The sequence below is a fragment of the Oryx dammah genome, unplaced genomic scaffold, assembly GCF_014754425.2.
Source record: "Oryx dammah isolate SB20612 unplaced genomic scaffold, SCBI_Odam_1.1 HiC_scaffold_27, whole genome shotgun sequence".
Classification (NCBI taxonomy): Eukaryota; Metazoa; Chordata; class Mammalia; order Artiodactyla; family Bovidae; genus Oryx; species Oryx dammah.
In genome coordinates this window covers 126,642,756-126,661,262 of record NW_024070211.1, presented here as the reverse complement: position 1 = coordinate 126,661,262, position 18,507 = coordinate 126,642,756, and positions in this window count along the sequence as shown.

The following is an 18,507-nucleotide window of genomic DNA, read 5'->3' as shown; positions in this document are numbered from 1 at the left end:
GAGTTTCACTCCATGACTCCACTTCCTTCCTCATGCCCTTCTGTCTCATTAATAATTACTCTTATACCAGTAAAACAAAAGTTCAGTTCAGTTCAGTTGCTCAGTCGTGTCCGACTCTTTGTGACCCCATGAATCACAGCACGCCAGTCCTCCCTATCCATAATAGATATTAATTCAGGGTCTGTGTTTAATGAGGTATTACAGATTGTTAAAGCAGGGAAAGGGAGCATGAAGTATAAATCAGGCCAAGGTAAGAATCAAGACTGACCACCATTGTTTCTCCATGTGGCATCAGATTAGGGTTGTGACATCAATGACCAAGGTAAAACCAGATCAGAAACCGGAAATGGAGTTGAGAGTCAAAATTCTGATCAGAATTAAGGACATTTTCCAGTCAAAAACTAGAATCCTGAGTTGACTGATGTCAGGAAGCAACAGTTAGAACTGACATGGAACAACAGACTAGTTCCAAATAGGAAAAGGAGTACATCAAGGCTACATATTGTCACCCTGCTTATTTAACAACTTATACGCAGAGTACCTCATGATAAATGCTGGGCTGGATGAAGCACAGCTGGAATCAAGATTGCCAGGAGAAATATCAATAACCTAAGATATGCAGATGACACCACCCTTGTGGCAGAAAGTGAAGAAGAACTAAAGAGCCTCTTGATGAAAGTGAAAGAAGAGAGTGAAAAAGTTGGCTTAAAGCTCAACATTCCAGTAGAGCTATTTCAAATCCTGAAAGATGATGCTGTGAAAGTGCTGCACTCAATATGCCAGCAAATTTGGAAAACTCAGCAGTGGCCACAGGACTGGAAAAGGTCAGTTTTCATTTCAATCCCAAAGAAATGCAATGCCGAAGAATGCTCAAACTACCACACAATTGCACTCATCTCACATGCTAGCAAAGCAATGCTCAAAATTCTCCAAGCCAGGCTTCAGCAATACGTGAACCATGAACTCCCTGATGTTCAAGCTGGTTTTAGAAAAGGCAGAGGAACCAGAGATCAAATTGCGAACATCTGCTGGATCATGGAAAAAGCAAGAGAGTTCCAGAAAAACATCTATTTCTGCTTTATTGACTATGCCAAAGCCTTTCACTGTGTGGATCACAATAAACGGTGGAAAATTCTGAAAGAGATGGGAATGCCAGACCACCTAACCTGCCTCTTGAGAAATCTCTATGCAGGCCAGGAAGCAACAGTTAGAACTGGACATGGAACAACAGACTGGTTCCAAATAGGAAAAGGAGTACGTCAAGGCTGTATATTGTCACCCTGCTTATTTAACTTATATGCAGAGTACATCAGGAGAAACACTGGGCTGGAAGAAACACAAGCTGGAATCAAGATTGCCAGGAGAAATATCAATAACCTCAGATATGCAGATGACACCACCCTTGTGGCAGAAAGTGAAGAGGAACTAAAAAGCCTCTTGATGAAAGTAAAAGAAGAGAGTGAAAAAGTTGGCTTAAAGCTCAACATTCAGAAAATGAAGATCATGGCATCTGGTCCCATCACTTCATAGGAAATAGATGGAGAAACGGTGGAAACAGTGTTAGACTTTATGTTTTGGGCTCCAAAATCACTGCAGATGTTGATTACAGCCATGAAACTAAAAGACGCTTACTCCTTGGAAGAAAAGTTATGAGCAACCTAGATAGCATATTCAAAAGCTGAGATATTACTTTGCTGACTAAGGTCCGTCTAGTCAAGGCTATGGTTTTTCCAGTAGTCATGTATGGATGTGAGAGTTGGACTGTGAAGAAGGCTAAGTGCTGAAGAGTTGATGCCTTTGAACTGTGGTGTTGGAGAAGACTCTTGAGAGTCCCTTGGACTGCAAGGAGATCCAACCAGTCCATTCTGAAGGAGATCAGCCCTGGGGTTTCTTTGGAAGGAATGATGCTAAAGCTGAAACTCCAGTACTTTGACCACCTCATGAGAAGAGTTGACTCATTGGAAAAGACTCTGATGCTGGGAGGGATTGGGGGCAGGAGGAGAAGGGGATGACCAAGGATGAGATGGCTGGATGGCATCACTGACTTGATGGATGTGAGTCTGAGTGAACTCTGGGAGTTGGTGATGGACAGGGAGGCCTGGCGTGCTGTGATTCAGGGGGTCGCAAAGAGTCAGACACGACTGAGTGACTGAACTGAACTGAAGATTATGGCATCCAGTCCCATCACTTCATGACAAATAAATAGGGAAACAGTGGAAACAGTGACTGTTTTTATTTTGGGGGGCTCAAAAATCAGTGCAGATGGTGACTTCAGCCATGAAATTAAAAGACACTTACTGCTTGGAAGGAAAGTTACAACCAACCTAGATAACATATTCAAAAGCAGAGACATTACTTTGTCAACAAAGGTTTGTTTAGTCAAGGCTATGGTTTTTCCAGTAGTCATGTATGGATGTGAAAGTTGGACTATAAAGAAAGCTGAGTGCCGAAGAATTTATGCTTTTGAACTGTGGTGTTGGAGTAGATTCTTGAGAGTCCCTTGGACTGCAAGGAGATCCAACCAGTCCATCCTAAAGGAAATCAGCCCTGGGTGTCAATGAAAATGAAACTCTAATATTTTGGCCCCCTGATGCAAAGAGCTGGCTCATTTGAAAAGACCCTGACGTTGGGAAAGATTGGAGGCAGAAGGAGAAGTAGATGTCAGAGGATGAGATGGTTAGATGGCATCGCCAACTCAATGGACAGGAGTTTGGGTAAACTCCGGGAGTTGGTTATGGACAGGGAGACCTGGAGTGCTGTGCTTCATGGGGTCGCAAATAATTGGACACGACTGAGTGACTGAACTGAACTAGCAAGAAAACAACTTATTTGAATGCTATGGTCTGAAACTGGTGATTTTGATATTGTGATACTATTGAGTAAGCGAGGCTTGAATTCCTAAGATGCTCAGTCTATTAAAAGTCTAAGCTTTCTAATCAACAAAGTCAAGGGAAAATCTTTCACATTAAAAGAAAACTTTTCCTCGCAAATGTTATGTTTAGTGTAGAGACAGTTATATAGGGCTATTTAATATGGTAAGAATTTATAGAATTATAAACACATAAATATGGAAAGAAACCAAGAGGTGGAAAATGTCCAACATCACTCCCAATGCAGTAATTCTTTCAACATTTTCAACCAAAGTTTATACAGTTTCTGCCTGATAAACACAATGACAATGAGCTCACTCCATTTAATAGGAATCTTAATATCCATCTTTGATTATCTACCACAACAAACATTTCCTGTGAACTCTCACTTGCCAGATACAACTTAGGCATCAGAGACACAAACATGTATAATATATACATTCCTTAAACTGGACTCAATTCCATCTCTCCTTAACTTCCATTTACTAGTCTTAATTCTTACAGTACCATACAGAAGTCAGACACGACTGAAGTAACTTCACATGCATGCAGTTGTAAGACATAATCCTAATATTAAGCAAACCTAAGGTAAAAAATGTGCTTTAAAAGTTAAAAACACTATGTAAATGAAAATCATGCATGAATACTAAACCACTTCAGCCGCGTCTCTTTGTGATCCCATGGAGTTTAGCCCTCCAGACTCCTCTGTTCATGGAATTTTCCAGGTAAGCATACTGGAGTGAATGCCATGCCTTCCTCCAAGGGACCTTCCTGACCCAAGGATCAATCCTGTCTCTCTTAAGTCTCCTGCATATTCAGCAGTTGTTATTATTATTAGATTCCATTATATAGTCTTATAATGTCATAAGGATTGGACTAGAATATGCTAACATGACCAGGACTAGAGATGTAAATAGAGGAATATTTTCAGCATTGGTGACAGATGGGCCCATAAAAGTGTTAAGTCTTTCACAGGAGTGAATGTTTAAAGAATGAAAGAAAATTACATGTTTAAAATTAATTTGATAATGTAAATAAATTGCTGCATTTACAAAGTTGAATACATATAAAAATCTTTGACTATAATTTCTTTCAGTTTTTGTGGATTTTGTTGTTCTGCATGACCCAAAACGTGTATTTTGGCATGTTATTCTTTATCTAAACATTCTGCAAGTTCTGGACTTTAAGAAAGCTTTGTAATAGAGTCCTCAGTTTTAATTGCCAGGGATTCTCCTAGAGCCCTTAAAAAATTATTGGATGGAGAAAATTTCTTAAAGTGAGAATTTTACTTCAGAAGGGACAAGAAACATAATATTCTAATCAGATAGTAGAGAATCTCAACAAATGCTCATATTTCTCCCATTTGCAATTTTTCCTAAGTGTTTTGGCACTTGTTAAAAGTCAGAGTTAAGAGACAGCAACAGGGCCAATTTGGCTGATTACATAAGGTTAGATTTTGCTAACTGCTAAGAAAGAGGGTGGTTCAATCAGCAGAGTTCAAAATGATATATGCTGATAATTTGTCAATATTTTTGAAACCCAAAGAGAAAATGTGTGAAACTGGATTTTAAACATAAACAAGTAAGAATCTATATTCATAACAATGAGAGTTAATTCTTAAGCATAACAATGATGTATTAAAACAAATATAATTAACTCAAATATTGGTGTTCAGAGATCACATATCAAGAAGCTTTATTGTTTCTATGGACGTGTATGATAAAACTGATAAAACAATGAAAGGACATCTTGGTTACTAAGTTCATGATGTAAGTGGAAAGCAGTGGGAAATAATGCAAAAAAAAAAAAGCCAGATTTAATCAATTCAAAAATAATTTATGCTTGACTTTTGGTATGTCTTGGCTCTAGAAAATTAATAATGGCATGTACACAGTTCTAGAAATTCTCAGTACTTCAAACTATCTAATGCAGACAAAAAATTCTCTTTTCATCCTCTATTTGATGCTGATCATTATTACCTCCTTTATACTATCTAGGGTCAACTTAACTTTCTGGCATTCATGTAATATTATTCTAATTCTTATTCAATATTGGTAAGAATTTGCAGCATTTTAATTTTATAAAGATGGAAAAAATCAAGAGATATTTCTCTTGTTGGCCTCTCAACCCCACTCATTAAGTACTTGCTCCACCATGGATCACTCTATGCTGAGGCTATGCTGTACTCCCAAGCAAAAGCAAAGTCCTGCTCCAACCACATTGGGCCGACCTCTTATTACTTGTCACTGTACTTTTGTTTTGTCTTGGGACCAATGAATAAAGTAGCAAGCCGTTACATCCAGAATCCTCTAAAGCAGGTCTGAAGAAGACCTGGTTTAAGTTAAATGCAAAGAAAATGTGTACAATTAAAATATATGTTCCTTTTCTACTTTGTTAAACAATTAACATATATCTACTGACAGGCATTGTTGTTTGTCTCTTTGCTTCTATAGTCTCTGGACTAATTCTCCCTTTTGCATACAAATCTAAAAATAATATTTAAATTCACTCCCTCAGATGCTGATGATGGCTTATTAAATCTAAGCCACATACTCTATTATGGAATTCAAGAAATTCTATCAATTGACAACTCATACCTCTTCACGCCATATCTTATTATAATTCTAGAACATGCTCTTTGCCCCAAAAAGTCAGATTTAGATAATTTAAGATCTATGATAGTTTCACTGAGCAGGAGGAATAATAAACACACACTGCAACATATAGGAAAATAAAATTGGGTCCCTGCATGGAAATAAAAAAACTTAAACCATCCAAAAGAGACAAATATTATTATTGTTTAACTTATTCACTCTACAGATATGCATTAATTGTGTGCATCTGTTGCCTGCTCTGTGCCAGGTACTAATCTAGATGATGGGGACACAAAAGAACAAGAGGCACTCTTAATTTGAAAAGAGTTTTTGTCACTGGCAATAATGTTTACACAACCTTGCATCCCTTTTGAAGCCAGGGATTCAGAAATATTGCACACACGCGCACACACACACACACAAAAAAAAAAATTAGTCTCAAAATCAATACTAACTATCATATGAGGTATACATGATTCTACAAGTTGTTATCTGAAACAAATGTTTTAACCTAGAATTCAGTTTCCACTTGACAGCTGTTTAAAGGAGATAAAAGTTATGTAAAGGAAATAAAATTATTTGTCCCTCATTATTAAGGCCCATTTTCTGTTTTCAAATAATTGTCCCACAATTAGTAGTATATAATTTTAAAAACTACACATACACTATATAATCTCACATAGAATCTAAAAAAGCTGAATTCATAGAACCAGAGAGTAGAAAGGTTGTTACCAGGGACTCAGGGGAGGGGGAAATGGAAAGATGTTGGTCAAAGTGCAAAAACTTTCCATTTTAAAAGGAATAGGATCTAGGGATCTACTGTACAGCACAGTGAATATAATTAATAATACTGTTTTGTAGACTTATGATTTACTAAGAAAGAAGATCTTTGTTATAACACATGCACACACACAAAAGAGTAACTATATGAGGTGATGGTTATGCTAATTAGATTGACTGTGGTAATATTTTACAGTGTATATCAAATCATCACATTATACATGCTAGAGATATACAATTTTTATTTGTCAATTATACCTTAGTAAAGCTGAGAGGGTGCATGGGGGGGAGGGGGGTGCTATATGCATCCCAAGCAAATGAAAAAAACCAGTAAAACAGAACACATTCTGATTACATCTTGTTTTCTCTGGGAGAATGAACTAGCTATGGTACAATTCCCATTGGGAGAGACTGTTCCAAACTTCCTTTAAAAATTGGCTTTCAATATTGCTTGTCAGTGATGTCTATTCAAGAAGTGAAAAATCACCCAAGACAAATTATATCAGCCATCTGGATTTTTTCCACTTTAATCTCAGAATACACTGTGAAACACAATAAAGTCTTGACCACTGCCCATCTCTCTATTACACAATAGGTATTGTTTGCTTCACAGTTTATAGAAGTGCACCGCTTAAGAAATATTAGGAAGAGTAAGAAAAGCATATGTAGCAACACACACAGAATACAGAGAATAGTGTCCTTGAGAATATCATTTTCCTCTCTCGAAATATTCATAACTTTGAAAATAGGTTAAGATGGGCTATACTGATACCTAACTGTTGCTTCCTAATTTTAGATAATTTCCAATTTTCTTTCTGGATAAACAAAAATTCTACTGGTTTTAAAGTTACTCCCAAATAAAGGAGGCAAAATATGTTTTTCTTCTTTCTACGTGACTTTTGATTAGTAAAGAGTATGAATGTGCCCTGTTTAAACACAGTACGTGTGTGTGCTTAGTTGGGTCTGACTCTTTGTGTCCCCATGGACTGTAGCCCACCAAGCTCCTCCATCCATGGAATTTTCCAGGGAAGAATACTGGAGTGGGTTGCTATTTCCTTCTCTAGGAGATCACATCTGTGTCTCTTGAGTATTCTGCATTGGCAGACAGATTCTTTACCTGGAAAGCTCTGTTTAAACATAAGGACACAGCAAACAAATATTAGATGTGCTTTGTGTGAAAAGCCACATTGAAACTCCGAATATCACATGGATCCATGTTGCCATTTGCCACAAATTTAAAACATAACCGTAGTGTGATGGTTAAGTTCTAAAGAAAGACACAAGGCACAAATCTCAGTTCCAATTATTAACTAAGCAATCAGAGACAAATTCTTTAATTTTCTTGTCCTTCAGGTTGTCTTCTAAAAATGATTTGGGAGAATGGCATTGAAACATGTATAATATCATGTAAGAATCTAATCGCCAGTCTATGTCCGATGCAGGATACGGCATGCTTGGGGCTGGTACACGGGGAAGACCCAGAGAGGTGTTGTGGGGAGGAGGGTGGGAGGGGGGTTCATGTTTGGGAACGCATGTACACCCGTGGTGGATTCATGTCAATGTATGGCAAAACCAATACAGAATTGTGAAGTAAAATAAAAAATAAATTTTAAAAAAAGACAAAATATTAAGAAAAATAAAAAATAAAATTAAGATAATAAAACTTAAGATAATAACCTACATCAAAGCATTGTAATAATTACTGAATTTTTACATGCAGAGCATCAGAACAGTGTTTAGCAAATAATAAGGTCTCAATAAAAATTATCAAAACTAGCTTCTTTGGGCACAAGAGTATAGTGTTATAAGAACTGTTATCGAGTCGGTGATGCCATCCAGCCGTCTCATCCTCTGTCATCCCCTTCTCCTCCTGCCCCCAAGCATCAAGATAAACGTGGCCAAGCCTTTGCATGCTCTCCAGAATGGAGAAAGAAGGCGTTGTTCCAGACTCCTGCCATAACGTAAATAAAAATTTTCTCAATGTCCTGAGCCCCTGATATCCTGCAAATAAAGGAGCAGGAAGTCCTCAAATTTTGCAGCAGGAAGCTACTGAGGTGACAACCTACCTTGATTTCCAAATGGAACACTCATCTACAAAAGGAAAAGTGAGGATATATACTTCATAAATCTGAAAAGAACACGGAACAGGCTTCTTCCAGCAGCTTATGCATTGTTGCCACTTAAAATCGGCTGATGCCAGTATCATATATCCTTCAGGATACCAGCCAGCAAGCTGTGCTGAAATCTGCTGTTGCTATTACTGGCTGCCTCACTTCAAGAACCTTCACTAACAAAATACAGGCAACCATTCTGGAGTTCCAGCTATAGGTGGCTACCGATCCCAGGGCTGACCACCAGCTTCTCACAGAGGTTCTTATATGAACCCGCCCACCTCGCCCTTTGTGACACAGACTCCCCTCAGTGCCACGTGGACACGGCCGGCCGTCATCCCCAGACAATAACGGCGGGTGGGGAGGGGCGCTCTCTTGGAGGTCTGACGACATGAGGGATGCCAGCCAAGAAAGTTCTGCTTCCACAGAGGCCTGGAAGAAATGGAAAGGAAGAGCAAGCTGGTCTGGAAAGGCTGTGACCGCGGGGGACTGGCAGCTTCCCAGCTCACTGCTACTGCACCCGAGGTCACAGATGGGTCTGAAGGCGCAGGTATCCTCTATGCCCATCCACAGCTCCCCACTGGAGACTAGCCTCAGCGCCAGCAATGACTGCGGCCCCACAGCTCCGACCACTGAACGAGTAGGACCAACCACTGAGGGGCTAAAGCTGTTCTCCCGCAGACTCTTCAACACAAAATGGAAGTAAGGTTGACAAAAAGTAGGTTGTTCAAAACATGTATGTGTAAATATATTAATATGTATAATATAAAAAGTATTCATAAATATATTTATTATACATACATATATAAATCTCAGCCATATAATTTCAATTATCAATAAACTTCACAGACATACAGATATGGTTTTCATTTTAGTTCATTACATCTCAAGTGGAATCTGTAAAATAGCAGCATCAGAATTATTCTGGGATTATTGTTTAAAAAATAACTCAGGTGCCTATCTCAGACCTACTAAATCAGCAACTACAGAAATAAGATGTAAAAGTCCACGCTTTTTTTAAACCTCTCTGTTGTTGTTTGGAGAAGGCAATGGCACCCCACTCCAGTACTCTTGCCTGGAAAATCCAATGGGTGGAGGAGCCTGGTAGACTGCAGTCTGTGGGGTCACTAAGAGTCAGACACAACTGAGGGACTTCACTTTCACTTTTCACTTTCATTCATTGGAGAAGGAAATGGTAACCCACTCCAGTGTTCTTGCCTGGAGAATCCCAGGGACGGGGGAGCCTAGTGGGCTGCTGTCTACGGGGTCACACAGAGTCAGACATGACTGAAGTGACTTAGTAGCAGCAGCAGTTGTTGTTTAGTTGCTAAGTTGTCTCTCACTCTCTTGCAACTAAATCTCCCAAAGGAGTTTTTATTTGCCATACTCATGGAGAATTATTATCCTAGTTTATTTTTCTTCCTAAAACACAGAAGGATAACACATCATAATGCTCTAAGAATAAGTAAAAAGGATATTTCTTTCCTGAAAAGCTTTAACTATGTCTCATATGAAAACATCTTAAACGTCTGGATAAAGATCATGGATTAAAAACCATGCTATCACTCTTACTCCCTCCATAAACTGCTGGGTCCAAACTCACAAGTATAAAGAAATTGTTCAAAGGCATAAAAATCTAAACATATGGAAAACAAGAATTGTGAATAAAATTTGGGTAGCTGAAAAAAAGATCAATAAGTGATAAATGACAGCACAAAAAAAAAAAAAAAAAAAACAATTTCAGTTCAGGTCAGTCAGTCAGTCATGTCTGACTCTTTTCGACCCCATGGACTGCAGCAAGCCAGGCCTCCCTGTCCATCACCAGCTCCTGGAGTATACTCAAACTCATGTCCATTGAGTCGGTGATGCCATCTAACTATCTCATCGTCTGTTGTCCACTTCTCCTCCTGCCTTCAATCTTTCCCAGCATCAGGGTCTTTTCAAATGAGTCAGCTCTTCAAATCAGGTGGCCAAAGTATTGGAGTTTCAGCTTCAGCATCAGTCCTTCCAATGAACACCCAGGACTGATCTCCTTTAGGATGGACTGGCTGGATCTCCTTGCTGTCCAAGGGCCTCTAAAGAGTCTTCTCCAACACCACAGTTCAAAAGCATCAATTCTTTGGCATGCAGCTTTCTTTATAGTCCAACTCTCAGATCCATACATGAACACTGGAAAAACAGAGCTTTGACTAGATGGACAATTTTTGCCAAAGTAACATCTCTGCTTTTTAATATGCTCTCTAGAATGCTCATAACGTTCCTTCCAAGGACTAAGCATCTTTTATTTTCATGGCTGCAGTGACCATCTGCAGTGATTTGGGAGCCCAAAAGAATAAAGTCAGCCACTGTTCCCACTGTTTCCTCATCTATTTGTTGTGAAGTGATAGGACCGGATGCCATGATCTTAGTTTTCTGAATGTTGAGGTTTAAGCCAGCTTTTTCACACTCCTCTTTCACCTTCATCGAAAGGCTTTTTAGTTCCTCTTCATTTTCTGCCATAAGGGTGGTGTTATCTGCATATTTATTGATATTTCTCATGGCAATCTTGATTCCAGCTTGTTCTTCCAGCCCAGCGTTTCTCATGATGTACTCTGGAAATAAGTTAAATAAGCAGGGTGACATATACTGCCTTGACGTACTCCTTTTCATATTTGGAACCAGTCTGTTGTTCCATGTCTAGTTCTAACTGTTGCTTCCTGACCTGCATACAGATGTCTCAGGAGGCAGGTCAGGTGGTTTGGTATCCCCATCTCTTTCAGAATTTTTCACAGTTTGTTGTGATACACACAGTCAAAGGCTTAGGCACAGTCAGTAAAACAGAAGTATATGTTTTTCAGGAACTTACTTGCTTCTTCTATGATCCAACAGATGTTGACAATTTGATCTCTGGTTCCTCTGCTTTTTCTAAATCCTGCTGAAACATCTGGAAGTTCAAGGTTCACATACTGTTAAAGCCTGGCTTAGAGAATTTTGAGCATTACTTTGTTAGCGTGTGAGATGAGTGCAATTCTGTGGTAGTTTGAGCATTCTTTGGCATTGCCCTTCCTTGGAATTGGGATGAAAACTAACCTTTTCCAGTCCTGTGGCCACTGCAGAGTTTTCCAAACTTGCTGGCATAATGAGTGCAACATTTTCACAGCATCATCTTTTAAGATTTGAAATAGCTCAACTGGAATTCCATCCCCTCCACTAGCTTTGTTCATTGTGATGCTTCCTAAGTCCCACTTGACTTTGCATTCCAGGATGTCTGGCTCTAGATGAGTGCTCACACCATCGTGATTATCTGGGTCATGAAGATCTTTTTTGTATAGTTCTTCTGTGTATTCTCGCCACCTCTTCTTAATATCTTCTGCTTCTGTTAGGGCCATGCCATTTCTGTACTTTATTGTGCCCATCTTCGCATGAAATGTTCCCTTGGTATCTCTAATTTTTTTGAAGAGATCGCTAGTCTTTCCCATTCTGTTGTTCTCCTCTATTTCTTTGCATTGATGACTGAGGAAGACTGTCTTCTCTCTCCTTGTTATTCTTTGGAAATCTGTATTCAGATGGGTATATCTTTCTTTTTCTCCTTTGCCTTTTGCTTCTCTTCTTTTCACAGCTATTTGTAAGGCTTCCTCAGACAACCATTTTGCCTTTTTGCATTTCTTTTTCTTGGGGATGATCTTAATCACGCCTCCTGTACAATGTCATGAACCCCCATCCATAGTTCTTCAGGCACTCTGTCTATCAGATCTAATCCCTTGAATCTGTTTGTCACTTCCACTGTATCATCCTAAGAGATTTGATTTAGGTCATAGCTGAGTGGTATTGTGTTTTTCCCCACTTTTTTCAATTTAGGTCTGAATGTGGCAATAAGGAGTTCATGATCTGAGCCACAGTCAGCTCCTGGTCTTGTTTTTGCTTACTGTATAGAGCTTCTCCATCTTTGGCTGCAAAGAATATAATCAATCTGATTTCAGTATTGACCTTCTGGTGATGTCCATGTGTAGAGTTGTCTTTTCATGTTGGAGAAGGTATTTGCTATGACCAGTGCAGTTTCTGGCCAAAATTCTGTTAGCTCCTGCCTTGCTTCATTTTGTACCTCAAGGCTAAATTTGCCTGTCACTCCAAGTATCACTTGACTTCCTACTTTTGATTTCAGTCCTCTATGATGAAAAGCACATCTTTTTTGGTAGTTAGTTCTAGAAGGTCTTGTACATCTTTATAGAGCTGTTCAACTTCAGTTTCTTCAGCATTACTGCTTGGGGCATAAACTTGGATTACTGTGATATTGAACAGTTTGCCTTAGAAATGAACAGAGATCATTCTGTCATTTTTGAGATTCCCCCCAAGTACTGCATTTTGTACTCTTGTTGACTACGATGGCTATTTCATTTCTTCTAAGGGATTCTTGCCCACAGTAGTAGATATAATGTTCACCTGAATTAAATTCTCCCATTGCAGTCCATTTTCCTTCACCGATTCCTAAAATGTCTATTTTCACTCTTGCCATCTCCTGTTTGACCACTTCTGCTACTGCTGCTGCTGCTAAGTTGCTTCAGTCGTGTCTGACTCTGTGCAACCCCATAGACAGCAGCCCACCAGGCTCCCCCATCCCTGGGATTCTCCAAGCAAGAATACTAGAGTGGGTTGCCATTTCCTTCTCCAATGCATGGAAGTGAAAAGTGAAAATGAAGTTGTTCAGTAGTGTCCAACTCTTAGCAACCCCATGGACTGCAACCTACCAGGGTCCTCCACCCATGGGATTTTCTAGGCAAGAGTACTGGAGTGGGGTGCCATTGCCTTCTCCATTGACCACTTCTAATTTACCTTAATTCATGGACCTAACATTCCAGGTTCCTATGCAGTATTGTTCTTTACAGCATAGGACTTTACTTCCATCACCAGTCACATCCACAGCTGGGTGTTGTTTTCACTTTGGTTCTGTCTTGTCATTCTTTCTGGAGTTATTTCTCCACTCTTTCCAGTAGCATATTGGGCACCTACAGACCTGGGGAGTTCACCTTTCAGTGTCATATCTTTTTGCCTTTTCATACTGTTCACAGAGCAGTGGCTGCATGGCACTGGAGCAACTTTGAGGAAATACCCTACGTCCAAGGGCAAAGGAGAAGCCCCAGAAAGATGGTAGGAGGGGCGAAATCCATTTAGAATCAAACCCCATACCTGCCAGAGACACTCAGATGGCTCAAGCAAACCTTGTGCATACCAGAACCCTGAGACCCCACAGAGACTGAGCCAGAATTGTGTTTGAGTCTCCTGTGGTGGTACAGGTCAACAGTGGACTGCTGCAGGGGCAGGAGCTCTCGGTGCAGTGGACCTGGGTATGGCATAAACCCTCTTGGAGAAGGTTGCCATTAACTCCACCAGAGAGCCAGCAGAATTTACACAGGACTGAGGAAATGGACTCTTGGAGGGTACAAACAAAACTTTCTGTGCACCAGACCCAGGAAAAAGGAACAGTGACCCTACAAGAGACTGACCCAGACTTGCCCATGAGTGTTCAGGAGTCTCTGGTGGAGGCGTGGGTCAGCAGTGGCCTGCTGCAGGGTTGAAAGCACTGAGTGTAGGAGTGCATGCATGGGACCTTTTGAAGGAGGTTGTCATTGACTTCATTACCCCCGCCATAGTTTGGCCTCAGGTCAAATGACGAAGCGGCAATATAGCCCCACCCATCAACAGAAAATTAGATTAAACATTTACTGAGAATGGCTCTGCCCATCAGAACAACACCCAGTTTTCCCCTCAGTCAGTCTCTCCCATTAGGAAGCTTCCATAAGCCCCTTATCCTTCTCCATCAGATGGCAGACAGAATGAAAACCACAATCAGAGAAAACTAACTAATCTGATCACATGGACAACAGCCTTGTCTACCTCAATGAAACTATGAGCCAGGCCATGTAGGGCCACCCAAGACAGATGGGTCATGGTGGAGAGTTCTGGCAAAACGTGGTCAGCTGGAGAAGGGAATGGCAAACCACTTCAGTATTATTGCCTTGAGAACCCCATGAACAGTATAAAAGGTGAAAAGATAGGACACTGAAAGAAGAATCCCCCAGGTTGATAGGTCAGTGGAGAAATGGTACTGGAGATCAGTGGAGAAATAACTCCAGAATCAAGAGACGGAGCCAAAGCAAAACAACACCCAACTGCGGATGTTACTGGTGATGGAAGTAAAGTCCTATGCTGTAAAGAGCAATATTACATCCGAACATGGAATGTTAGGTCCATGAATCAAGGCAAATTGGAAGAGATGAAACAGGAGATGGCAAGAGTGAATGTTGACATTTTAGGAATCAGCAATCTAAAATGGACTGGAATCAGTGAATTTAACTCAGATAACCATTATATCTACTCTTGTGTGCAAGAATCCCTCAGAAGAAATGGAGTAACCATCATAGTCAACAAAAGAGTCTGAAATGCAACACTTGGATGCAATCTCAAGAACAACAGAATGAACTCTGTTTACTTCTAGAACACCCAAAAAAGAAGTCCTTTTCATCATAGGGGAGGGGAATGCAGAAGTAGGAAGTGAAGAAATACCTGGAGTGACAGACAAATTTGGCCTTGGAGTACAAAATGAAGTAGGGCAAAGGCTAATAGAGTTTTGCCAAGAGAAGGCACTGGTTATAGCAAACACTCTCTTCCAACATCACAAGAGAAGACTCTACACATGGACGTCGTCAGATGGTCAATATCAAAATCATATTGATTATATTCTTTGCAGCGAAAGAAGGAGAAGCTCTATACAGTCAGCAAAAACAAGACCAGGAGCTGACTAAGGCTCAGATCATGAACTCCTTATTGCCACAGGACTAAAATTGAGGAAAGTGGAGAAAAACACTATACCATTCAGCTATGACCTAAATCAAATCTCTTAGGATGATACAGTGGAAGTGACAAACAGATTCAAGGGATTAGCTCTGATGGACAGAGTGACTGAAAAACTATGGACGGGGGTTTGTGACATTGTACAGGAGGCAGTGATTAAGATCATCCCCAAGAAAAAGAAATGCAAAAAGGCAAAATGGTTGTCTGAGGAAGCCTTACAAATAGCTGTGAAAAGAAGAGAAGCAAAAGGCAAAGGAGAAAAAGGAAGATATACCCATCTGAATACAGATTTCCAAAGAATAACAAGGAGAGAGAAGACAGTCTTCCTCAGTCATCAATGCAAAGAAATAGAGGAGAACAACAGAATGGGAAAGACTAGCGATCTCTTCAAAAAAATTAGAGATACCAAGGGAACATTTCATGCGAAGATGGGCACAATAAAGTACAGAAATGGCATGGCCCTAACAGAAGCAGAAGATATTAAGAAGAGGTGGCGAGAATACACAGAAGAACTATACAAAAAAGATCTTCATGACCCAGATAATCACGATGGTGTGAGCACTCATCTAGAGCCAGACATCCTGGAATGCAAAGTCAAGTGGGACTTAGGAAGCATCACAATGAACAAAGCTAGTGGAGGGGATGGAATTCCAGTTGAGCTATTTCAAATCTTAAAAGATGATGCTGTGAAAATGTTGCACTCATTATGCCAGCAAGTTTGGAAAACTCTGCAGTGGCCACAGGACTGGAAAAGGTTAGTTTTCATCCCAATTCCAAGGAAGGGCAATGCCAAAGAATGCTCAAACTACCACAGAATTGCACTCATCTCACACGCTAACAAAGTAATGCTCAAAATTCTCTAAGCCAGGCTTTAACAGTATGTGAACCTTGAACTTCCAGATGTTCCAGCAGGATTTAGAAAAAGCAGAGGAACCAGAGACCAAATTGTCAACATCTGTTGGATCATAGCAGAAGCAAATAAGTTCCCAAAAAACATATACTTCTGTTTTATTGACTATGCCAAAGCCTTTGACTGTGTGGATCACAACAAACTGTGAAAAATTCTGAAAGAGATGGGGATACCAAATCACCTTGGCCTGCCTCCTGAGATATCTGTATGCACATCAGGGAGCAACAGTTAAAACTGGACATGGAACAACAGACTGGTTCCAAATTGGGAAAGGAGAATGTCAAGGCTATATATTGTCACCCTGCTTATTTAACTTATACTCAGAGTACCGCAGGGAAATACTGGACTGGATGAAGCACAGGCTGGAATCAAGATTGCCAGGAGAAATATCAATAACCTCAGATATGCAGATGATACCACCCTTATGGCAGAAAGTGAGGAGGAACTAAAGAGCCTCTTGGTGAAAGTGAAAGAGGAGAGTGAAAAAGTTGGCTTAAAGCTCAACATTTAGAAAAACTAAGATCACAGCATCCAGTTCTTTCACTTCATGGTAAATAGATGGGGAAACAGTGGGAACAGTGGCTGACTTTATTCTTTGGGGCTCCCAAATCACTGCAGATGGTCACTGCAGCCATGAAATTAAAAGATGCTTACTCGTTGGAAGGAAAGTTATGACCAACCTAGACACCATATTAAAAAGCAGAGACATTACTTTGCCAACAAAGGTCCATCTAGTCAAAGCTATGGCTTTTCCAGTGGTCATGTGTGGATATGAGAATTGGAGTATAAAGAAAGCTGAGCACTGAAGAATTGATGCTTTTGAACTGTGGTGTTGGAGAAGATGCTTGAGAGTCCCTTGGACTGCAATGAGATCCAACGAGTCCATCCTAAAGGAAGTCAGTCCTGCGTGTTCATTGGAAGGACTGATGTTGAAGTTGAAACTCCAATCCTTGGCCACCTGATGCAAAGAACTGACTCATTGAAAAGACCCTGATTTCGGGAAAGATTGAAGGTGGGAGGAAAAGGGGACAACAGAGGATGAGATGGTTGGATGGCATCACTGACTCAATAGACATGAGTTTGAGTAAATTCCAGGAATTGGTGATGGACAGGGAACCCTGGGGTGCTGCAGTTCATGGGGTCACCAAGAGCTGGACACAACTGAGTGCACTGAACTGAACTGAATGAAGATAATAGAGACCTCCTTCAAAGGGCTTGTGCATGCACTGGTGTGTTCAGTGCCACTTACCTTGCAATAATCCACGTCATCCCACACCTCCTCAGAGACTCCTGGACACTCACAGGATAGACTTATGGATAAATGAATGTATTTTAATATAATGACAAATGTATACTTCTGGCAGTGTTTAGGGATGATTCAGTGAAAGAAATACAAAGAAATGAAAGCAAACTAATATAATTATTATTTCAAGGAAAAGAAGATAGAATAAAGAAAATATTATTCAATAGATTCCTTATTTGTAAATGATATTAATAAAATCATAACAGAAATATAAAGCACTGGTTTAAATCAGTGTCTGCTTCATTTAAGCAATATGCATGTACTATTTTGATTAAAACTTTAAAGCAGTTTGTTCACTCATGAAAAGTCTGGTACATAGGCATAACCTAAAGATTTGTATACCAAAAAGCAAATATCATCTTATAAATGATTTCTCATTTTAAGTGATCTTTTTTCCATATAAACTATAATAATTTAACTATAAAATTTTTAATTATAATATGATCTCTTGCAAACATTTTTATAAGGTGTATTAAAAGTCCAAAGTGTTTTTATTCACTTTACTCATTTTTTAATTATTGTATTTATTTATCTGGTTGTGCTGTGTCTTTGTGGCTATACAGGGTTTTCTCTAGTTGCTGCAAACAGGGGCTATTCCCTAGTTGCAGGGCATGCTTGTCATTGTAGAGGCTTCTCTTATTAAGGAGCACAGGCTTTAGGGCCTGCAGTCCTCAGCAGTTGCAGCACATGAGTTCAGCTGTGCCTGTGGCCTCTAGAGCACAGGCTCAGGAGTTGTGACACACAGAACTTAGTTGTCCTGCGACACGTGGGATCTTCCCAGACCAGGGATCGAATCCATGTCTCCTGCGTTGACTCTTGACCACGGAGCCACAAGGGTAACTTCCATTTTACTAATTTCACTCATAAATTTACTATGAGGACACTATTTTAGCAATAACTATTTAGTTGTTATCAATAGCAAAAAATTAGAAAAATAATACTCAATGTAAAGGAATAAGGTAGTACCTATTTATAACTTTCTTGATGAGATTCTATGGAATTGTTTAAAAATATGACTGAAAAAATGTCACTACATGCAATATACTTATGATGCTACTTTGGAAATTTTTATTATAACATTTCTTTACCTTGAAAATAATATATATATACA